Source organism: Nomascus leucogenys, chromosome 11 (assembly GCF_006542625.1).
Source record: "Nomascus leucogenys isolate Asia chromosome 11, Asia_NLE_v1, whole genome shotgun sequence".
Lineage (NCBI taxonomy): Eukaryota > Metazoa > Chordata > Mammalia > Primates > Hylobatidae > Nomascus > Nomascus leucogenys.
In genome coordinates, this window is record NC_044391.1 from 64,782,137 (window position 1) to 64,793,752 (window position 11,616).

The 11,616-nt window shown below is 41.8% G+C and overlaps 1 protein-coding gene across 1 annotated transcript in view; it reads left to right on the plus strand.

Annotated features, from left to right (window-relative positions):
* The window catches only part of TMEM117 (transmembrane protein 117), a 556,036-nt gene that overhangs the window by 156,431 nt on the left and 387,989 nt on the right, over nucleotides 1–11,616 (plus strand). The window lies entirely within an intron of this gene.

Below are 11,616 nucleotides of genomic sequence, written 5' to 3' on the forward strand. Positions count from 1 at the left end.
TCCTGGCTAACACGGTGAAACCCTGTCTCTACTAAAAATACAAAAAATTAGCCGTGGTGGCGGGCGCCTGTAGTCCCAGCTACTCGGAAGGCTGAGGCAGGAGAATGGTGTGAACCCGGGAGGCAGAGCTTGCAGTGAGCTGAGATCACGCCACTGCACTCCAGCCTGGGCCACAGAGCAAGACTGTGTCTCAAAAAAAAAAAAAAAAAAAAAAAAAAAAAAAAATAAATAAATAAATTTAGTGAATGTCTGTGGGATTTTCTCCCAGCATGATCCTTTCTTCTGTTGTCTACTATGGTTACTATAGGAGCAGCCATCTTCTTATATAACCATATCCCAGTGGCAATCTTTAGTTGGATCAGAGATGGGCACTTGACTCAAAATGAGCTTAGTGGAGCGCTACCTTAGGAAAAAAATTTTAACTTGGAACCTCCCTGGTAGCTGAAGCAGTGGGAACTTTCACTGGGCATATTTGTCGGTGTTAGTAAGAGGAAATTAAGTTGACAATACAGAGAGCAGATATAAGAGTCAGAAAAAGTATCCAGACAGTGCCTGTGATTCCAGTTGTTCTGGAGGCTCAGTCTTAAGTCAGTAGATTCTTTTTGTTGACGCTAGTTTGAGTTGGATTTCTGTGGCATTTTACAAAATGTTCTAATACAGTTGCTTTAGAAGCGTAAAGATTAAAAATCTGAGGCCCTGAGAGATTAGGTAAGCTGGAAAGTGGTAGAACTGACATAGAACCCAGATATATTTGACTCCAAAACCTGCATATGCAACTATTAAGATTCATAGTCTTGAAGCAGAGTATTTCTGGAACTTCTCTCTCCATGTGGTTCTCTCCAACAGAAATAGCAGCAAGAACAGGTGAAATGATGCATAGGTACCTGCTTGTTTTAGTTTTGTTTCCATTTTTCTTCTTATTTTTTTTGGTATAGGGACAGGGGACTTAAGAAACAGTAAGGAGATCTTCCTTTTTTTCTACTTGAATATCTCCACTTCTACTTTCAATATATACCCTGTCCATCAAGTTCAGACTACATATTTAACTGGGACTAGTTATCAGTTTCTTTGCTAAAGGTGACTGGTTTCTTTCTCCTTCTTCCTTTGCATCCTCCAATTCTGTTCCCCTCAAGTTCTAAAAATAAGAACACCTTACGTAGAACACCATATATAGAATCTGTAATTTCTCATTTTCATTATCATCATTACCATTGTCACTGGCATTATATTTACTGAGTGCTTGCATGGGCCTGGCATGAATTAGGCAAATCAATATTATCTCATCTAAGTTTTACTATAAAGCCCTGTAGGCCCACCTCCTCTTTGTCTCCTACTACCATTCTTATTATTGACGTGCCATTGTTGTTAATGGTTCTCTCCATTTTATATAAGAGGAAACTGAGCCTCAGAGAGCTTTTCTGACCTTTCCCAAGATCACATACCTAGTAAGTGGTGATGCCCAGATGTGAATCCAGTTCAATCTCCTTTTAAAGTTCATGCATGCACTCATGCTAATATTACTGCTTATGCCAGATTTTGTGATAGAGCTGGTTCTCACAACTGCATAGGGCAAGAGAGGGAGATAAACAGATAGTGTTCTTACTAGTCTAGTAGAGTGTGTGTGGCTGCTAGGCTAGAAGTCAAAATCAGTGTTTAAAGCGCTATGGAATCAATTAGGGAAGGTAAGATCTATAGCAAAAATCCCTCACAACTGGTGCAATACCTAGATTATTTTGTAGATAGGATAGTGGTTCTGCCTGCAAGCACAGGACTTAAATTACTGCTTGGGAATTACAGAAACAAGATCATCCAGACATTGGCAGAGGGAAAGGCAAGGACTGGAAATGTTGTCAGGGCTCCCGTCAAGAATATAACTTTCTTTTAATTAGTGTTATTGTAGTTTATCTTTCTCTATCTATTTACGTTTAATCTATATGTCTTTATATTTAAAGTGGGTTTCTTGTAGACAACATATATTTAAGTCTTGGTTTTGGATACACCCTGATAATCTTTCTTTTAATTGTTGTTTCTATATCATTGACATTAAAGTGACTATTGATATAGTTAGGTTAATATCTACCATATTTGCTACTGTTTTCTATTTATTTATTTTGGATATATCACATTTTATTTAAGAAATCAATTCCAGATGAAGTGTAAGTCTAAATGTGTAGGGTAAAATAATACAACTGGAAAATTAAAACACAGGAAATTATTTTCATGATTTTGAGTATACAGTGATTTCTTTACTAGAACTCCAACAGCACTAATAATGAAAGAAAATATTTGATAAATCGGACTACATTACAACTTGAAACTTCCCTTCATCAAGGGACATCATTAAGTGAGTGAAACAGCAAGCCAGGAAGTAAGAGAAGATATTTGCAGTATATGTATCTAACAACTCAAATTTAGAATCAAACAAATCAGTAAGAAAAAAGATAGACATAGAAATATGGTCAAGAGACTTAGCAGGCACTTCACAAGAGAATATTCAAATACTCAAACACATGAAAACACATCTTAATTGATCATCAAGGAAATACAGATTATAACCAAAACACAGTACTACAGTTCACTCACTAGGAAGGCTAAAATGAAAAAGACTATTTCAAATGTTGCAAGGATAAGGAAACCCTCATACACTGCTATTCGGAATGTAAATTGGTACATTTTGAAAAACACTTTGGCAGTTTATAAAGAAGGTGAAGATATGTCAATATTCTAGTCATTCCATTCCTAGAATGCTAGAATGCTGCTGTATGTTATTTTTCTTGATCTGGATGATAATTACAAGGATGTTCACTTTGTAATAATTCACTGAGCTTTACACTAAATACTCCTGTTTGTGTGTCATGCTTCCATAAAGGTTTCTTTTAAAAATGCATATAAATAGAAAAAACTTTCTTGTGACCGGGAGGCTAAGTGCTATGTTTATTCTGACTGAGCTATTACAGTTATTAAATGCTTTTGATCAAACCAGAAAAATATTATACATTTAAATAATTATGAAGAAAAATTAAAATTTCTTAAAAATCCCACTTCTAATGATGCAGATGGTTTTTGTTTGTTTCAGACAGAGTCTGGCTGTGTTGCCCAGGCTGGAGTGCAGTGTTACAATCTTGGCTCACTGCAGCCTCTCCCTCCTGGCTGAAGTGTTCCTACCACCTCAGCCTCCCAAGTAGCTGGGACTCCAGGCACACGCCACCACAGCCAGCTAGTATTTTTGTCATTTGTTTTTCTTTTTTTGTAGAGATGGGGTTTCACCATGTTGCCCAACCTTGTCTCAAACTCCTGAGCTCAAGCAGTCCACTCGCCTCAGCCTCCCAAAGTGCTGGGATTACAGATGTGAGCCACTGTGCCCGGCTGGATATAGATGGATTTTTGAAATTAGTTCATACCATGAATTAATATTAGTTATTTCCAGAATAAAGCTTGGCTCACCACCAATTGTATCTCTACTTCTTATTTTCAGAGATGGTATGTTAATGGGAATGAAAGGAATTTTCTTATAATAATAAGGTCATTCAAAATTTTAGATTTCCTTTAGAGTTATATGGCACAAATTAAATCCTGAACTATCATCAATTTTGCTCAATGATCAGCTGACTAATTGTGAAGTCCTTCTTCAGTTCTGTTGAAAGGAAAACACAGGAAATTATTTGCTATGCAGGATTTCCTTCCCAGCCTTTCCTCCTTTCCTGGGCTAGGATGTTTTGAAAGCCCCTTTGGCTCCCAGGAGGCAGTAAACTCTGGGGCAGTGTACCCGGGTAAGCTCAGGGAAGGAGAAAGTGGTGGAAAAGGTTAGTGAAAGGAAGGCAGGAAAGAACCTCCCTCGAGGTTTCTCTTGGATCAGTCTCGGGAAGAAGTACGTATGGAGCTGAGGATTTGAAAATAGATTCCTTTAGAATTCTTCATGCCCACTATTCCCAGGACAGTCTTTGTGTACTCCCAGAGGCAAGTGACCCTTGTTTGAAGACAGCTGATTAAGGACTTCTCAGCAGTTGCTCCCCAGACTGCATCTGCAGAGGCCTCTCTGGGTCTTAAACACCTGTGCAGCTGCTGACTTGCAGGGGCTGGGGAGCTGCAGGCCCCAGAGGTGAGGACTCTCTGAAACCACTAGAGGGAGCCCCAACTTTCTCAGTGGACTTTGGACAAGCCTGGGCAACTGGGCTGAGTCTTCCTCATCACACTGTCAACTGTACCTCCGGGACACTGGAAGGATCTAGCCCTTGCTCACCTCCAGAATTAAGCAAGGGCTAAGAGTGCTCAGAGAAAGTTGTATCTCCCTGGAGAGAAGTAGGTCCCTGCACTTCCCTGCTACATCATTTCAGGCTTCTCTGTGACCTCTTCCCGGGTCGGTTTTCAGAGGGGACAGCGTGCAAGATGGGCTGAGTTGCAGAGGGCCAACAGGTAGCAAAGTGGAGGAGACACAGCACTAGAAAAGAGAAAAACCAGTTTACAGAGATGATTCCTGGGTGTTTAGGTCAGTTCCACCCTTAGAGGCCACCAGATCCCAGAGGTCCTCACTATGTATTCAGCTTTGAAGTTGTGGTGACTGATGTGCAAGGGCCCAGAAAAGCAAATGGGAGACGTGCTAGTTCATGAGTTCCTGTTCATGGAGACCCAGAGGTCTTCAAGGAGACCAGGCTTCTGGCAGTCCTGGAGACATCAGGAAAATTAGGAAGACAGGCACTGGAAGCTTCTACCTTGAGGGAACATATGGAGATTTTGTACCCACTCTTAATTATTGGTGCAGATTTGCCAGTTGGATGAAAATAAGGTACATATTAAGTTCACATTTAACCCTAAAATGGTCAGGCCCATCTATTCAGAGAGTGTATTTGGATACCTAGCTCTGGGCCAGCCTTTGGTAGAATTACTGGGCTTCTAAGGCAACCCCTCCCCTCTAGAGAAAGTACACGAGAGGTGCTCTAAGATAGTAGTTCTCAAAGTGGGGTTGCTGGAACATCAGCATACATGAGAACTTGTTAGAAATGCCAGTTTTCTGGCCCTACTCCAGACCAACTGAAGTAGAAACTCTGGGACAGGGACCCACTGATAGGTTTTTAATCAAATTCTGGATTTCAGAAGCTGTTCTAAGAGGACACTGTGAAGTGAGCTTGCAGGGGCTACAAGGAGGAAACAGGATGTGATACCGAAGAAAGGATTTGGACAGGTCGGGAGGCGATATTAGGGGCTAAAAACAAAGTATAATCGAAGACAGATTCACAGCCTGGTTCAGCATCAAGTATATGTGAGCTGGAACAGAGGAGAGAGAGTGGCTAACATCTGGGGCAAGGCGAAGTAAGGCCTTGAGGCTGAAGGAGGGAGTGTGGGAACTTGGAGCTGTTGCAGCTTTACGAGTGGAAGAGTGACATTGTGACCGTTGTATTTGAGAAAAATTACTGAATATGTGGCACAGAAATGTCAAGTTGGGATGTTTTGAGGATTCTGTCTTTCCAGGGAAATTTCCCTGTGTCCATCCTTTCCTGTGACTCTCCTGCTTCAGAATGGGTAGAGGAAGGGCAATCAGACTGTATACAGCGACAAGAAGTGCTTCTGGAGGACATGGCACCCCCTATTAACAGGCCAGCTCTTTCTTAAAGAATTCAGGAGTGAAACCTCTGCTGAGGGGATATCCTGAGAAAATAGGTTTGGAACCCTCCAAGAGGAACAACAAAAAGCCCAGACCATCCTAAGAAGGGATTCCTGGCCTTATAGGAGATAGCCAAGAGAACCCCTGCACCAGGCTTCAACATAGAGAATGCCACCAAAAGAAGGTCTTTACACTCTTGTCACTTACAGCAGAATGGGCCCAAAGTGAAGAAATAAAATTGGAATAACCCCTTTTATGGAAGCTGAGGGCCTCCCTAATGGAGGCCTGGAGATGGGCAGATGCATGGGTACAACCTGAAGAGACAACCCCCTTTAGGGATGAGATCTTCTGCTACCGAACTCAGAGTCCCTCTGAAGTGTCTGCTGCAGCTCTCGGGTTGGGGTCAGTTCCTTTTTGTCATCCAAAGTCTCACCCTGAGATACCCAGAGCCTGAGGATGGACAAGGGAAATCTTTCTAGGCATTGCCTAGCTCTTCCTCCCTACTTCATCCCTAACTCCCAGCCCTGGAGCAGAACTGCTTCCCAAAGCTGACCTGGCCTCCTTCCCTCCCTCCTTTCCCTGGGTTGTCCAGATCTAAGGGTGACATTGTCCTTCTACTGCTCTCAAACATGGCTCCCGACCTCTCCCCTCATATCTCATGATTATTGATCCTTGAGAGTTTCCCTGGCTCGCTGTCCCTTCTTCCTTCTACACCAGTGTCCCTTGTCTGAACCCACAGTGGTAGCGGGGAGCGGGCAGCATGGATGGAGAAGAGGAAGGCAAAGAAGACAAGAATGAGAATGGGAGGGTTTTGCTGTTGAGCCAGGGACAGGACTTTGTAGGTGGCTCCCTCCTTTAAATGAGAAACAGCTTCCTCCCCAACGTGGTCATTGCCATGCCCACCTACCTGCCATTTACTGTTTTTCAAGGAATAAAAAGGAGGTAGCAAGGAGGGCCTTTAACTTACTTGACAAAAGACTAGGCCATCATTCCTTTTTGTTTATTCTTTTCTCCCCAACCCTGCCTCCATTCTCAGTTATTGTGTCCATTCTTCTGGGAACAGTGAAACATAGTAACACTCGCTAGGCCCTGCCTCTGGGCCCCTCCTCCTCTACCGCCCTGGGAAAATGGAAGTGGCAAAGTGGTAGGAGCAGGATTGGCTTGTGGCAGAGGGAACAAGGCAATGAAGGAGAAAGAGGTTTCTTGGGAGTGGAGAAAGAGCTGGAAGAAACTTTAAAAAGTCCATGGGTAGAAGCCATGTCATTGTCTGCTGGGAGGGAAGGGTGGAGACCTGAGTCTAGCACAGGGTAGGCTTGACCCACTCACATGCTCTTGTGCCTCAGCCACCGCAAACAATGGGATTCTGCTGGAATTCCTGACTTCCAACCTCAGTCCTCACAAATGCACACAGGTGGAAAAAGCCTGCAGTCCTCTGCTCTCACAGACCCTTTCTTGTCTTTCTCCGCTCAGCCCATCTTCTCTGGGAGACTGAAATATGAACCCACACCCCGTCACACTTGGTTCAGGTCTTCAGTTCCATCTCTGCCTGTGGGATCTGGAGTTGGAGCATTCCGCCTCTTCACTCTGTCCCATGCATGAATAATCTGTCCATTTCTCTAGTTCCTGAGCTTTTGTATGCTGTCTTTCTCTTGTGTCCTCAGAAAGGCAATGGAGTTTATGTCTCTTAGCCATGTGCTGAGGAGGTGGTGGGCAGATAATGCAGTAGAATGACATCTTTCTCCTTTATCTCATTTTGCCATTTCTTTCCTTACTGCCCATGTATGTCTCCATGGACATATGTTTTTTCTCGTTTTCTAAGATGGCAAGGAAATGACGTGAGTAGTCAGGATGCATAGGGAATGTGGCCCTGGGAGACTGTGTCAGAGGGCTGAAAGGGCAGACTAGGCACTAATGAGTCAGTCAGAAGCCCTGACATCCTGATCCTGTTCTACAACCTCAGGGATGAGAATATGCTTCTTCCTGGAGCCCTTGTATTCAAATGATGGTGGAGTATCTGAACTTGGAATAACAAATCTCAATTCTCTGTTTCTGCTCAGACACATCTAAAGGTAATCATTTCCTGCCACCTGCCATAAATAATTGATCTCAAATAGAACCATGTTTCCTGCTTTCGAACCCTGCTGGTAATGATGCCAGTGTAGATGGACCTGCATGATAAGCTTTGAAGCTAACAGGGATTATAACAGGGGTAAGCAGCTTTGGGAAAATGGAGTGCTCTTTTGCTGACTTGTTTTTGGGGACTTTGCTGATTCTCATGAGGAGCAATAACTGCTGGGTCCATTGATCTAGTACATCCTTGAATTTCTGAGTTAACTTCCTTTCTTTCTAAAAGCTACATGAATACATTCTTTGGAATGGTGGTATGCTAGCAGCTATCCAGGATGCTAGCAAACATGGATTCACACAAAGAGAAGGGAGCCCTCTGCAGGAAGCTGAATTTCCCCTTTTAGTTTCAAGGGCATAATCTCAGATCATTGTAGGGATGATGGTGGGGCAGTCATAGTCTCCAGCCTTTGGGAATATAATGAGATCCTTTCCTCCCAGATGACTTCCTCCTCTTGGCTTAGCACTTTCATTCTTTTTAGTGGCCATTTTATACAGTCACCTCTTTCCTCTTTCATTTCCACTTTATTGGCTTGAGGATGCACCTAATAGCATAAATATCATCTATAAAAATTCCACCCCTAGCCATCACCTCCCCTCCATTTTCAGGAATCTCAAGTTGGGGGTTTCTAGTATATTTTGGTTTTGTTACTCATGGGCAGTATACCTAGCTGAATTGCAACATCAGTGTATTGTTTCAGGCTGACTAGAGAGGAGCACCTCCAGAAAGAAATATCATGCAGAAGGCTACCATTCTGACCATTATTAGTGGGCCTAAATACCAGCTAGAAATGTGGGAAAACTCATTAATGAAGGATGCTTAAAAGCTGGACAAGTAGACAAAGCTTATTTTCTAATAACTAGCTGAAAGAAGAATGAAGAACGTTCCAAATGTTTAGGAAACATCTACTGTGGCCAGTCATTGTCAGGCATGCTCACATGTGTGCATTTAATTCTCACAGTAGCCCTAGGAAGTAGGAATTATTATGCTCATTTTACAAATTTGAAAACAAGATTAGAACGGATTCTTGGTAGGAAAAATACCTGATGACCTCTGTTTCACGTAAGTGAACATTGGCCATTTCTGGGTGATTTGGTAACAAAGTTTTGTTTAATGTCTAAATTTAACATGAAATGTCATTTTCATTAAAAAGTACAATTTTATGAAATACTAAATATATAGAAGCCTTGGCCAACATTATAAACCAGGATCTGACATAAATCCATACCTTCCAACTTCCTTTGACATCACAGTATCTTTTCATAAGAAATAGTCACTTTGGCCAATAGGGAAAAGAAGAAAACGAATAACATCAGAAAACAATTTCCATCCAGCCTTGCTCTGACTGGGGTCACATGCCTTATTTTGCTCTGACACTTCAGGATGTTTCCTCCTGGTATTAACTATGCACCAAGGCTAAGAGGTCACAGGGCTGTCCTTGCCATTCTCAATAAATCAGTTTTGCAAAATCTCCAGGTCTTCTTGCAGAGTATTCAGACATAGAGGGTGTTATAGGTGATATAGTTTTGCTATGTCCCCACCCAAATCTCATTTTGAATTGTAACTCCCACAATGCCCATCTGTTACAGGAGAGACCCAGTGGCAGGTCATTGAATCATGGGGGTGGGTCTTTACCATGCTATACTCATGATAGTGAATAAATCTCACAAGATTTGATGATTCCGTAAGGGGGAGTTTACCCTGTACAAGCTCTCTCTTTTTGCCTGCTGCCATCCGTGTAAGACATGGCTTTCTCCTCCTTACCTTCTGCCATGATTGTGAGGCATCCCCAATTATGTGCAACTGTAAGTCAATTAAACCTTTTTTTCCTATATAAATTACCCAGTTTGGAGTATGTCTTTATCAGCAGCATGAAAAGGGACTAATACGTAGGGTTGTAGCGGATCAGCTATAAAGATGAGCCTCCCTTTAGGCCCTGCAGCAGTATGGCACCAGTTTGAAAGCCTCCATCCAGTCCACATAATGAAAATCAGAAAAAGAACATTCACCACTTATCTTTGCTTTCTACAAAGAAACAGATACCTGGTTGAGGACCAAGACTGCCTTCCTCTTCATGTCCTTTTATATGTCTGTGTAGACAGAGTCAGCAAGAGGAGAGATATGAAGTGCTTGCAATGTACCTAGGTCTGTCCTTGCATCCAGACATTCCCTTGCTACTTGTAATTCCTTGACAGAAGACATTGTGGTAGTGGGTACTCAGGAGAGAAGCAACTAGAATGGGGCACTTCTCCCAAGGCAAACATTGAATCCTCTCTTGCTGTTACAGAGTAAAATTCCCTGAGGCCTGGGCTTGGTTTTCCATGCAGATTGATTGATAGCTATTAATACTGTCTGTAATTTAGTAATTCTCTATGAGCTCCCTTGAGAGGTCCCAAGTACTCTTATTTTCCATCTCTCCTCACAAAGAATCAATAATGAAACTAAGTATTGACCATTATATTTGTCGAGCACATGATACCTGAAGAATTTAGATGGCTGGGGGTGGGGAAGATTTGAATAACCAGATACGTACATACAGATAGATAGGTAAAGATATCTCATAGCTCCACTTTCATTTTTTTTGTTTATAAAATACTCCTTATGTGTAAGTCTTGTGCTAGGCACTGAAGACACAATGCTGAATAAGACAGCGTAGATTCCTTTTTGTGAAGCATAAGATGTATCCCTCTCAAATGTTCTACTGATGACAGTCTTCTATCATTAGAAGTGTCATAATTTTGTATTCTTTCATCACTTCTGAGGTCAAGCTTTACATGGTAACTTTCCTCAGTTTAGAGACGTACTTGTTTTCTTACTTTTTAGATGTTTGTCCTAGAGTTTGCAGTATACATTTACAAGTAATACAAGTCCCCTTTCAAATAACACTATACCACTTGATGGGTAGTGCATGTACCTCATAATGACAAAATATTCCTAATTCCTCCCTCTCATCCCTTGTATAATTGCTATCATTTGTTTTACTTATACAAAACTATACCTAAGCATATACATATGAGCATACATAATCAAATATGTTTTTGCTCTTATTTTGAACAGATTGTCAGATTAAGAATAAGAAAAAGAAGTTTTCATTTTATGTTCATTTATTTCTTGAGGATGCACCTTTTTTCTTTATGAAGATCAGAGTTTCTGACCTGTATCATTTCCCTTGTCCCTGAAAAAGTTTTTTCTAACATTTCTTGCAATATAGGTCTACTGGCAATAAATTTCCTCTTTTTTTTCTTGTCTAAGAAAGTCTTTGTTTCTCTTTCACTTTTGAAAAACAATTTCACAAGACACAGAATTCTAGCTTTTTTCAAGAAAAAAAGTGAGTTTCTTTCTCTCAACCCTTTATTACAATAGTCCCTCCTATCTGTAGGGGATACATTCTAAGACTTCTAGTAGATGCCTGAAACTGAGGATAGTACTAAGCCCTCTAAATAGTATTGATATGGTTTGGCTGTGTCCCCACCCAAATCTCATCTTGAATTGTAACTCCTAGAATTCCCATGTGTAGTGGGAGGGACCCAGTGGGAGGTAATTGAACCATGGGGGCTGGTATTTCTGGTGCTGTTCTCGTGATAGTGAATAAGTTTCATGAGATCTGATGGTTTTGTAAAGAGTAGTTCCCCTGCATAAGCTCTCTCTTTTTGTCTGCTGCCATCCATGTAAGTCATGACTTGCTCCACCTTGTCTTCTGCCATGATTGTGAGGCCTCCCCAGCCACGTGGAACTGTAAGTCCACTAGACTCTTTTTCCGGTATAAATTACCCAGTCTCGGGTATGTCTTTATCACCAGCATGAAAATGGACTAATAAAGTTGTAGCTGATCAGCCATAAATACAGGCCTCCCCTTAGGCCCTGCAGCAGTATGGCACCAGTTCGAAAAGCC